Here is an 11,714-nt window from a genome sequence, read left to right as displayed (position 1 = left end):
AGCTTAGAACCGACATGAACCACTCGTAGGACCACATTTCATGCAAGAAGCTAGGGCCCAGCGCCTCGATCTGAAGAACCAGGTGAATCATGAGATGTACCATTATATCAAAAACAATCGGGAGGTAAACACATCTCTAGCTGGTTCTGGGTCTCCACCATTAATTCATGTAGGTCACTCAGCTCTTGCTTGTGAATCGTTGCCTAATGGAGTTTTCTCTGCGGCTTTGATGAATTTGTCCACCTCATCACGGAAAAGACCGTTGTGTCTTAACGAACCATACATCTAAGAGTTCATGTAGTCCATCTTATAGAAACAAAACAACCAAAGAAAAAATATTACTCGAGAATAATTGTATATACCAAAGACACGCACCATGGTAGTAGAGGATAGTTAATTAATTGACTATTAATGCATAAATATTTTAAAATATAAATTAATTGGTTCAAATAAATAATTTCAAAGAAAACAATTAGTAACATTTAATATTTCATCCACTACCTTTCATGAAACTCCATTCTAATTTCATGGTAGAGGATAATTAATTAATGACCTATTTATCCATAACTAATTAAAAACACACATTATAGAAAGGAATCAAAATAAATATTAAATGATAATTAGTAGCCATGGTAGAGGATATTTTACACATTAGCAACAATTAAAATCTTACACATTCACCTACATGTAAACCCTAGTCACATAAAGAAAAAATTGAAAAAGAAAAAAAACAAAATCCTAGATCTAGATCTAGATATAGGGTTTCATGACACATGCACCAAACTTCACTAATACTACACTAAAATCAACAAAGATGTACTAACAAAGGGTGCAATCTTATTTCCCTACCTAATTTACCTTAGTATAGTGAAAATTATGGTCCAGTTTCACTCGTAACTAGCTCAAGCTCCATGGAAGAGAGAGAAAACCAAAAATCAAATTACTCACTAACCAACGAATTAAACTTCAAATAAAGAGTTGGAGAAACATTTCCTTACCTTTTAGAGCCTCTCCACCAAAGGATTTGAGATCAAAACCTCCTCCCTTAGTAGAGCAATTTTTAGGAGGAGCCTAAGGCCTCTCAACCTTTTTTTTGTGTAGAAGAGTGTGTCCCAAGGTGGAAGAAGGGGGTGACTGCTATTTATTCGTGCGCCATCAGTAGGGGCGGCTGGTGATTCAGCCGCCCCTACAGTCGAACAGCAGTGGCGGCTGGTGACAGCCGCCACTACAAATGGGCAATGCAGGGGTGGCTGGTGATTGAGCCGCCCCTACAGATCAGCCCCAACTGTAGGAGCGGCTTAAGTTACCAGCCGCCCCTACAGTGCCATCTGTAGGGGCTGCTGGGGCCCGAGGACGTCCACTGTAGGGGCGCCCTCAACCCCAGTCGCTCCTACCGTAAAAAAAATGCCCGTGTCCCTGGTGTGATAATCTGGCGTAGTGACCGAAGTAGTACGTCGACGGTGCGCCTGTATTGTCGGTGATGTTGGGTCGACGACGTGGGTCGCCTAGGAAGACGATGTGTCGATGGTGTGGGCTGCGACACGCTGACGACGACGAGAGTCGTGGACGGATGTCGAGCGCTGCCGCAAATGAGATGCAGCTAGTGCCTGTCATGTAAGTACAGATATATCTGCAGATATGTATTCTGTAGAATCTTTTACCACCTAAAAAATACGAGAGTTTTGTCCACATCTACTTGGTGTGCGCGCCCGCCCCCAGCTAGCCTAGGGTGCGTGCCTACATGCATATCGTGTGCAGAGTCCGTGTCGGGAACGGGTTGACGGCCTCATCAGATTATTCGGGCATGGGCTGGTTTCCGCACAGCACGTACTGTCCCGTCCGCAGTAGCAGGTCCGCGTAGACCACGAAGAGGGAAGACATGCTGGTGACGTAACAGCGGGTTAGCGCCGTCGCGGAGGTGGATCACGCTGCCCGGGGTGATGAACACCTGGTGGAACGCTGTGTCGGGGAGCACCGCGAACACGAAGTTGTCCGCCTGCGACTTGAAGTTCTACGCGCCGACGGCGGAGGTCATGTTGAACTCGCCAGGAGGACCTACGCGCCGGGGAACTTGAGGTCCCCGGCTGAACTCCGCCACGCTCGAACGCCATCAAAATGGAGCCAGTGGGGGATAATGACGCGGCGGTCCATGGCCACGGCTGCGGGGAGGTCAGTGCTGGCCGGCCATACCGGCCGCTCGAGAAGTTCGTGAGTTCATGATCTAAAATTCAGCAATGAACTGATGGCAACAATAGGAAAAATGGAGGATTCCAGGTGAAAAACCGCAAAGAAAGAGTAAATAGTAAATAAATAGTAAAAGTTGACCTCAGGATTTACGTAGACTTCAGGGTTCTCAATACAAAGTGTTCTGTTAGCTTCTTGTCTTTTCCCAAACAATGCACAAATTGACTTAAACTTATAAAATCTATATAAAACCAAAATCAAATCTAAAAATTATAATTCAAATTTTGTTAAGCTCCTTTCGACGATACGGTGTAACCGTGTCATTGCGTGTGAAAAATAAATCCAGAAAAGCCTAAGGACATATAAAACCCATAGACACTCTGTTTCAAAGTCAGTCTAAAAAGGCCGAAAACTGTCAACTCAAGAATATAAATCTACGTGTGCGGACCGGGAGAGAATGATTGTCGATCAGGTCTGTACCCGATCTGGAACAAAAGAATTGGCACACGTAAATTATTTTGAATACGATAAAAAAGACTAAATACATTTGGAAATAGTTTAAGTTCCCAATGCAAAACTGATTAATAGTTTTTTATTGTTTTTTCAAAATGATCAAATCATTCATAGTAGACGTGGACAAAAATTCGTGGCCTCCGTGCAACGCACAAGCACATATCTTGTATTTAATAAAATAATGACTTAGCTGTATCTTGGACTAAATCTGGGTGCGTGTCGACCTCATGCTGAAACCAAATCACGGGAAACATCGGTAAGCAACAAAGGAAATTAATCCATACAAGCATGACCTGCGTGCGTGAGCGAAAACATTGATTTTCCGTAATTAGCTTGCATGTCTCTCTACGCATGGTGCATGCTCTTGTGGTAATCGACTTGAGTTGACTTGAGTTGCGTGGATCTTGTAGATGTACGTCCTTTTTTGCTGGCATCTCGTGATCTTGGGAATCAAGGTCCAGCTAGGGTTGAGAAACAATATAAGCCCTTGTTTAGTTCCAAAATTTTTTCCCAAAAAGTGCTACAGTATCTATCATATCGAATCTTACGATACGTGCATGGAGCATTAAATGTAGACGAAAAAAACTAATTGCACAGTTTGGTTGGAAATTACGAGACGAACGTTTTGAGCCTAATTAGTCTACGATTGAACACTAAATACTAAATAAAAACGAAAGTGCTACAGTATCCCAAATTCCAAAATCCAGCCAACTAAACACGCGCTAACTTTTTGCGCCGCCCAGCGGCCGCTCGATTTGATCGTGCCGGGACGTGCTCGGCGACATGAGGCGATGATGAGAGATGCTGCGGTACAACGGTGAGTCGACGACGTGGGACGTTGACAAGGGTCGCATCTGCCATTAATAGCCACGAGGTCAAATGGAAGATATCAAGAGACATGCCAGTATGTAAAAACATTTAATTGTAGATAAAAAAATTGACTTAGCTTGTATAGCTAGGCGTGTTTGATCTGCTGTTTGAGTCGCATCACAAAGATATAGATGATCGAATCCCAGCCAAGGGAATCATCCCATATGTGCCTGACAGTATGCCAAAACAGCACAAAGAAGACACCTTAATCAGTGACTTGGAATTAAAATGCATCACTAGTGCAAGATCAGTGACGCGGCGGGTCAATGGAACGCGCCACTTGTTATCTGTTGCCCATGGCCAGGAGCCAAAACGCGTCACTAATAACTAGTTAGCAGTGACTCTTTTCAACTAGACGCGTCACTAATAACAAAAGGTGTGTCAGCGACGGGTCCAAATAAAGGGCCTGTTTGGAGGGGCTCCGGCGACTCTGGGTACTATAGCAGTTCTGTGGAGGAGCCGCCGGAGCAGCAAATCCCTGGCTCCTCTTGTTTTCACGTTGCTTTTTTTTTGTTTTGGCTCTGTTCGGCTCCCGCGCTGCACAGTGCTACTGCGTAGGGAGCCGGAAGAGCCGGTGCCAAACACTGCCAAAACACGTCTGTACCCTGAGCCTCGGACCCGAAAAAATTATGAAGATGGGTTAAGTTCGGACTCATGTCTGGAACCGGTCCGTCCCATCCCCTGGGTCTCGCTCAGCAGTGTCACCGCTCGTCTCCTCCCCCCCCCCCTCTCTCTTCTCTGCAAATCTCCCCGACCCCCTCCGCTGCCGGATCCCGCACTCGCGCGGTGCGCTCCCACCCTCCACTTCGCTGTCCGCCCTGGTCACCGCTGGTGCGGTCCGCCGATGCCGATGCCCCTCGTCCACCTTATCGCCTGATTCGTTAGGGTTTGGGGTTCCCGGCTTCCCGCAGGCAGCACCAAGTCTCATCCGTCGCCACCACCCCGCCCCAGTCCCGTCCGTCGTCGCCCTTCACCCTCCTGTGCGACCATTAGGGGCCCTGCTCATGCGCCAAATCCACTGCCGCTTGTCCGAGGGAGGCCAGATCCATGGCCGTAGGGAGGCCGGATCCGCCTCATCCTCGAGTACATCTACCTCGTCGGCGCCGTTTTCTATGACGTACATGGAGAATCCAGGTGAGGTTGTCCTCCATATCACCCCCAATCCCATGCTGCTACCTGTGTTGCTGGTACTGCTACACAACGCTTGTCCATGGGGCCATGGGCCACTCGCGCCTGCATCTGGAGTTCGAGCGCTAGAAAATCCTCTGCTTGTTGGTCTGTGCTGCTGCGATGTGCTTGCTGCTCTATGCTGCCACTGCGTGTAGTCTAGGTGTTTGATGAAATGTCAATGCAAGCTGACTGTTGTTTTGCAATTGACTGCTATGTGCTAGCTTCTTTTGGATGGTGGTCTGATTAGATGCATCGTCATAGAAGAATATGTAATGCTCTTCCCACCTGGGCTTTCTCTGCTTTTTGTACAGTTGTTTTTGTAGGAGTAAGGCAGTAGAGAGATGATGGAAGTGGCGAGAGAACAGAAGAAACATTTAACTGGTGATGAGATTTTCTTAACTGTAGAGGACAAAATGGTTGAGAGTTGGGACATTTACTTGCATCAAATTCAAATTACTATCCTTGGCTGTAAGATCATATAACCTGAGGCGTTGACACCCTCCATGAAGGAAAGAAATGGCTACTTATAAATAACTAAGGAGCTGCTTCATGCACGGTAGTGATACAGTCTGAGATTATGACCATTAATATACTAGTATTTTCTGATCCGATCATCAATCTGTCAAAGCCTACAATCTGAACTTAGCGCTCCTACATGACAGAATCACTACATAAGTAATCACTCTTTGGACCACGTAAAGGTTTAGTCTGCAAGCACTAGCATGTGTGACTATGTTACAGGAAAAAAAGTAAACCCCAAATTTCTATTTCAGCTTTAAAAACTGTGATAATATTAGTTACCTAGTTCCAACATCTATTGCTTGCCTTAAAAACTAGTGATGGTTGCCTGAAACTGGGTCATGCTCGAGTGATTTTGATTCAGGGTATTTTTGGCCTGAGCTAGTTCACTTTTTTAGTAGTTTCTTTTGTTAGACAATGGTCTGGACATCTTACAGAGCAGAAAAGTAGCTCAATTAGCTCACATGCCTTCTAATAGATGTTCTGACCTTGGTTCTACTAATGGGAGCCCATTTTGTTCTAAAACCAGGATGGTGTAGTTTTACTTCTGTGTCTCTACTGAAACTAGTTACTGTGAACATACTCATAGAACAGGCACTACATGGTTTTGACAGAGAATGTTGGCTGAAAAGTATATCTTCCCCGAAATGTGATTCTTCTGCTGCTTATTTGTTTGGACCAAGCGATGCCAGCTGTCTAAGTAAACACAGGTAACTGAATTTCACTGTAGGATTCAATTTGTGCGGAATTTGCTGCATCTTCAGGCCTACCACGAACCATTTTCTGCCTAAATTTTTAGCATGTTTATGATTCTAGAGCTCTCTGTACATCCTTGGACCAATAATGCCAGCCTATTTCTTGGTGTTGGATCCACATGCTTAACTGGGAGATAAGGTGGAGGGTAAGTTCTAGCGTTTGATGCCATTTGTTACTTTTTTATTATTTGAGTGATAGCGGTAGTAGTAAGTGAACCAGTCTCAGCAGGTAGCTAGCTAGCTATGGAAAAATTCTCTCTAATTTGTCCCATACATATGCATGCACCACCAGCTTATACTTATATGTAATGTGACATAAAATCCTCTGTAATTTCTTTCTAGTAAGTTTTTGCTCTATCTAGCTACTGTAACCTTAATTTCTTACTATTAAGTTTTTGCTCCACGTCATGATTTAAATTGCTCATAGTGGGGATTTAAATTTGCTGAAGACTTATTTACACTAGGAATCCTTATTTTGCTTCAATCTCTTCACTAAAATGTTTAAGTTCACCCCTGCGCTGAAATCTTGGGTGAATCTGCTCTTATTTTCTAACTTGACTTGGTTCATTCCTTTGCCTATAACAAACATTGAGTAATTTTATTTGTTTGTTTTCTTTTGGCTAAATTATAGCTTGCACATAACTGAATTGTTCAGTCTTATGTCAAGAACCAAACAAAAAGGTAGCACTATTTTTTGATCTCTGTGTCAGCCCCGTTCACCCTTTTCTTTTAGCATTGTTTGTAGTTGTCGCCAAGTACTTGTCTCTTTGATCTGAATCATTTAATTAGATAGTAATATATAGGAACCACAGTTAATGTGTTTCCTTAGCACGTTGCAAGAGCAAACCAAATGGCGGCACAAGGATCAGTCTAATATTTCCATGTCTTTGTTTTTTTATTTGCTTTACTTGATGCAGATATATAAGGGACATACAATGGGACATCCCTTGGTGTATGCTTTTCGCGGACAATGTAGTGCTAGTTGATGAAAGCCGAACAGGAGTGAGTCAGAAACTGGAGTTATGACGGGAGACTTTGGAGTCCAAAGGTTTTAGACTCAGTAGAACTAAAACTGAGTATATGAGATGTGACTTCGGCACTACTATTCGGGAGGAGGAAAATATTAGTTTGGAAGGTCAAGTAGTGCCTAGGAAGGATACCTTTCGATATTTAGGATCAATGCTACAGAGAGATGGGGATATTGATGAAGATGTTAGCCATAGAATCAATGCAGGGTGGATGAAGTGGCGGCAAGCATCTGGTGTCCAATGTGACAAAAGGTTACCACAAAAGCTAAAAGGCAAGTTTTATAGGATGGCGATTAGACCTGCTATGTTGTATGGTGCAGAATGTTGGCCTACGAAAAGACGACATGTTCAACAGATAAGTGTTGCGAAAATGCGTATGTTGCGTTGGATTTGCGGTCATACAAGAAGGGATCGTGTTCGGAACGATGATATACGTGATAGATTAGGGGTAGCACCAATTGAAGAAAAGCTTGTTCAACACCGGTTGAGATGGTTTGGACATGTCCAACGGAGACCTCCAGAGGCACCAGTGCGTAGTGGAATCCTATGCCAGGATAGTAACGTGAAGAGAGGCAGAGGAAGACCGAAGTTGACTTGGGTAGAGGCAATAAAAGGAGACTTGAAAAGATGGAATATACCCAAAGACTTAGCCCTAGATAGGAGTGCTTGGAAGACAGCTATTCACGTGCCTGAACCTTGATTGCTTCTGCTGGGTTTCAACTTTAGCCTACCCCAACTTGTTTGGGACTTAAAGGCTTTGTTGTTGTTGTTGTTGTTGTTGTTGTTGTTGTTGTTGTTACTTGATGCAGATATACCAAACAGTGAAGGGAACAACTAAAGACAGATCATGTGCTGCAGGTAAAATATGGCATACATGTCAGCTAGCTCTTGCTTTGCTGCAGAAACATTTCTTTTCCTGAGTTGACATTCTTGAGTAGATTCATATCACATAATGCTGGCTGAATTATTAGCATAGGACGTGCCGGATTTTTTTTTCCAGTCAGTCCCATAAAGCAAACACTGTCGTTGTAAATTTAAGTAATTTGACAGGCATATATAATTTGTTGCTAGCCTTCTCTTAACTGAAAATTGATTCCATTTGTGTAGTGCTGCTAGCGTACTATAATCAATTTGTGAGGATAGGTGTGTGTAGCACTGTTATGTTTTTGGGTACTAAAACAAAAAAAATTATTACTAAATTACTGATCTTATATTATTTTGGGGATGCAAGTTGCCTTCTGAAGTCAACTCCATTATCTTTTGTTCTTATTATTTTGTAGAAGCGGAACCTGCTGAGGTATAAATATGCGGGAATGGAATAGGACCAAAGTGTTTTTGTCCTTAGCATGGTATATATATCCTGACTGAGTTAAGGGGTTTTGTCAAACCTTTTCTTAGTGTCATGCAGATTTTTAATGACCTAAAATGTTCATTAGTAGTTCCAAGTCACACTCTGTTTTGGTAATATTATTTTTCATGTGCCATGTATTGTGTTGTGACTGACTTCTTTTGTTAGTCTGAAGATATTTGTACCATATATTTTTTAATTTTGATAGAAAATGGCTGAAACACCGCCCTTCATGTTAAGACCATGGATAATAATTATCTAGAAACACTAACCTTCATCATCATATTAGGAAGAGCAAGAACCATGTAGTTTGAAAGGCTGCAGTTCACTGCTCTCTTAGTGCATTAGCCAGTGCATGTCGATCTCTCCCTCTGTGCGCGCGCCAGGATACCTGGTGCCTATCAAGGCTCTCTTCTTGAAAAAAAATCCATTTTTGCTCCTTGCACATGTATAGGCTCTCTTCTTGAAAAGTCTAGATTATTTCCCATGATCTAAGAGGTCCAGTTATTTCTTAACTCAATTTGTCCTTATTGTTTAAAGAAATATGTAGAGTGGAATCTGGGCTAACTAAATAGCCTTACTATTTCCATTGAATTTGTCATCCTGATTTCATTTGACTGTTCTTTCTAGAGCTACCTAAGATTTGTATTGCCAATTCTGTAGGTTGGTGCTGATGTGAACTTTATAAGTCCCTCTGGTCCCATTTATTTTAATGGGTGCAGTTGACAATGGCTTAACTAACATTGCCAAGTTCTTGTTAGAGGCTGGAGCTGACCCAATTAGTTTTAGTTTCATTGTACGTATATCTGGTTATTATTTGAATTGCATATAAGAACTAATGAATCCCATAAATTCCATGCTGTTACAGCCATGAAGGAGCACAAGTGTCTCAACTCGATCTGGGCCACAACTAGCAGGTTAGTGCACTGTCACAAGCTCAAATCCGATTTTGCTCTTTCAAAACTTGAAAAGGCATTCAGACTTTGTTCTTGATAGATGCTCACTTGAGTGTCCAAAAGTTTATTACCACGCTTGGGCATGCACTTGCTCATGTGCATATATACACATACTATGCCCTTTTTTATGTTAAGTCTAACAACTCCATGAAAATTCAGTTCTGTTTAGTATTTCTGGAAATCACTTCTAGAGTCTGCTAATATGTGGATGGCAGCAGCAAATGCACCATTAAGATTCTGGCATAATTAACAAGTACTTTATTAGTACATGATACAGCAGAGCACATGACCCAACTGGATCTTTGTCGAACAGGTAGTGGATTACCTAGACAACCTTCATGTTTTATTTTTCTGCGTAGCATCTAGTTTTGTGTTGTGGAAAACTAACGAGAGCATTCGCTAATCCTGCACATATGCATTTACTAATATGCTCGTCTTTTGTAGCTATGCAGTCAACACCATCTGGTTTCAAATCTTAGCCACCCTGTAATATGCTCAGGTTAGTTCTTTTACTTATAGTTGTGTTTTGGGTTTTCATTTTTTTATACCTAGTGCGCTGATCAATGAATCCCAGTTTATAATGTCTGAGACCTGTTTCTTCTCCTTGTTTTAGGGGAGACTTGTTTTAGGGGAGATACCAGTATGTTGATGGTGACAGATCTGTTCCTGTTCCTACAGAATCAACAAAGGACGTGTAATTTAGTAGCTAGTGTGATTAGAATATTGATTTGTTTGATGATTACAATGTTCTGTTACTGCACAAGGTCCGTTATATATTATATATCAGACCAAGGCCTCTTGTATATGACCGTGGCACCATGTTTTTTTTTTGTTTCTGTAAATTGTAACCAGAGACGCGTCTTGCCTGTACGCGTCGCTGATGAGTCCCTTTGCAGTGACGTGTTTTGCCTATGGGTCATCAGTGACGCGTTTTGCCTGTACGCGTCACTGGTCAGGGTCATCAGTGACGCGTTTTGCCTCTATGCGTCACTGGTCAGGGTCATCAGTGACGCGTTTTTATGCGTCATTAATGTGTTCACATCACAGACGCAACGTAAGTGACGCTTGTTTTCTGCGTCGCTGATTGCTGTTTAGACGCGTCACTAAATTCTGGCATAGTGATGCACTTTCGAGTGGCGAAGCTAGAGCAAACTAGAGGGAGATGTACAAGCCTTGTGGGTGCATACACATGTGTGTTTAAGGGTGCATATATGGTGAATTTTTAACGAAATCTATTGTTTTTACAATTTTTTGGGGTTGCCTTTGCACCCCCTCTTCATAATGTTGCTTCGTCAATCGTGCATGAGTATGCACAAGCAAGGCTTGATATCTTCGAGTACTTGCAATTGACTCGCATGGCTCCACAAGTTGCGCATCTTCTTTTGCCTCCTCGTGGTCAACAGATGTAATATAATAATTTAATATATAATAAGCACGTACTTGTAGATGCTGCCGCCACGGCCAGGGTGCCTGCATCCCGTGTCCAATAGCATGAGGTTGAGCCGACGATGGTATTTCGGCACGGAGGGGGCACCAGCAAATCGACTCGGCGACATGTACCACCGCTAGTATGTCGGTGCGAGGAGCACTGCTCGTTTCCACCGAGGCATGGAGACGTAGTTCTTCTGGGCGTCATGTTGCCGATCGGCACATCGAGCGCCGACTCCAGCAGATGCCAATTTGTCGTGGATGATGTTGATGAAGAAATTCCCATCTGAAACATATTAGATCTATACGTGAAACGCCTCTACCTGGCGCGCCAACTGTCGTATGATTTAGCTCCGGCAAGGGCAATGTGATCGCATAGACATAATCAGATAGTAACACACGAGACACAGGCTATCAGCCCGAGATCCCTACGCCTTTATATAGGCAGAGGGGGTAGGGTTACAATGAGGACGAACGGGCTAACAAATTAGATTCCTAGTTTGTTACATAGAATGCTCAACAGATTAATCCTAGCTATCGTCCACATACGTCTATCTTGGATATCCCCGGCTTGCCTTGATCTCTGTGTTCGTCGATTGCCTTAGCCCTTCGTGGGCCTCTTCCTTGGCGGCTACTGGGCCGATAGCGTGGACATGGTTGCATATACGGGCAGTGTGGGTACCCCTGGCCTGTATATCGGACACAATATTTCTTTGAGTGCTCTACCGACAACATCACGAACAATAACACCACGACAGGCTGATTATGTAACACCCGTGTTTTCGCATCATAATAAAAACCACTAAAAATTTGAACTTTTTTAAAACTTTACAACAAATTAAAACCTTGACTGTTTATCTTCTGCAAAACCCTTTTCTAAATAAAATGTTTTCCAAAACCATGCATCACAACTCACCACATGCATTTAGACTAGGAAGCCTGA

The 11,714-nt window shown here is 43.0% G+C and overlaps 1 long non-coding RNA gene across 1 annotated transcript; it reads left to right on the top strand.

The window, feature by feature from the left end:
* Positions 1 to 9,254: 9,254 nt before the first annotated feature.
* LOC136485221 (uncharacterized) lies at positions 9,255 to 10,093 on the top strand. The gene is made up of 3 exons (XR_010766368.1): positions 9,255 to 9,304; positions 9,788 to 9,842; positions 9,957 to 10,093. It is a non-coding gene; the product is annotated as an uncharacterized lncRNA (long non-coding RNA).
* Positions 10,094 to 11,714: the final 1,621 nt, after the last annotated feature.

This window comes from Miscanthus floridulus, chromosome 10, assembly GCF_019320115.1.
Source record: "Miscanthus floridulus cultivar M001 chromosome 10, ASM1932011v1, whole genome shotgun sequence".
Classification (NCBI taxonomy): domain Eukaryota; kingdom Viridiplantae; phylum Streptophyta; class Magnoliopsida; order Poales; family Poaceae; genus Miscanthus; species Miscanthus floridulus.
This window is presented reverse-complemented; position numbering and strand designations above follow the sequence as displayed.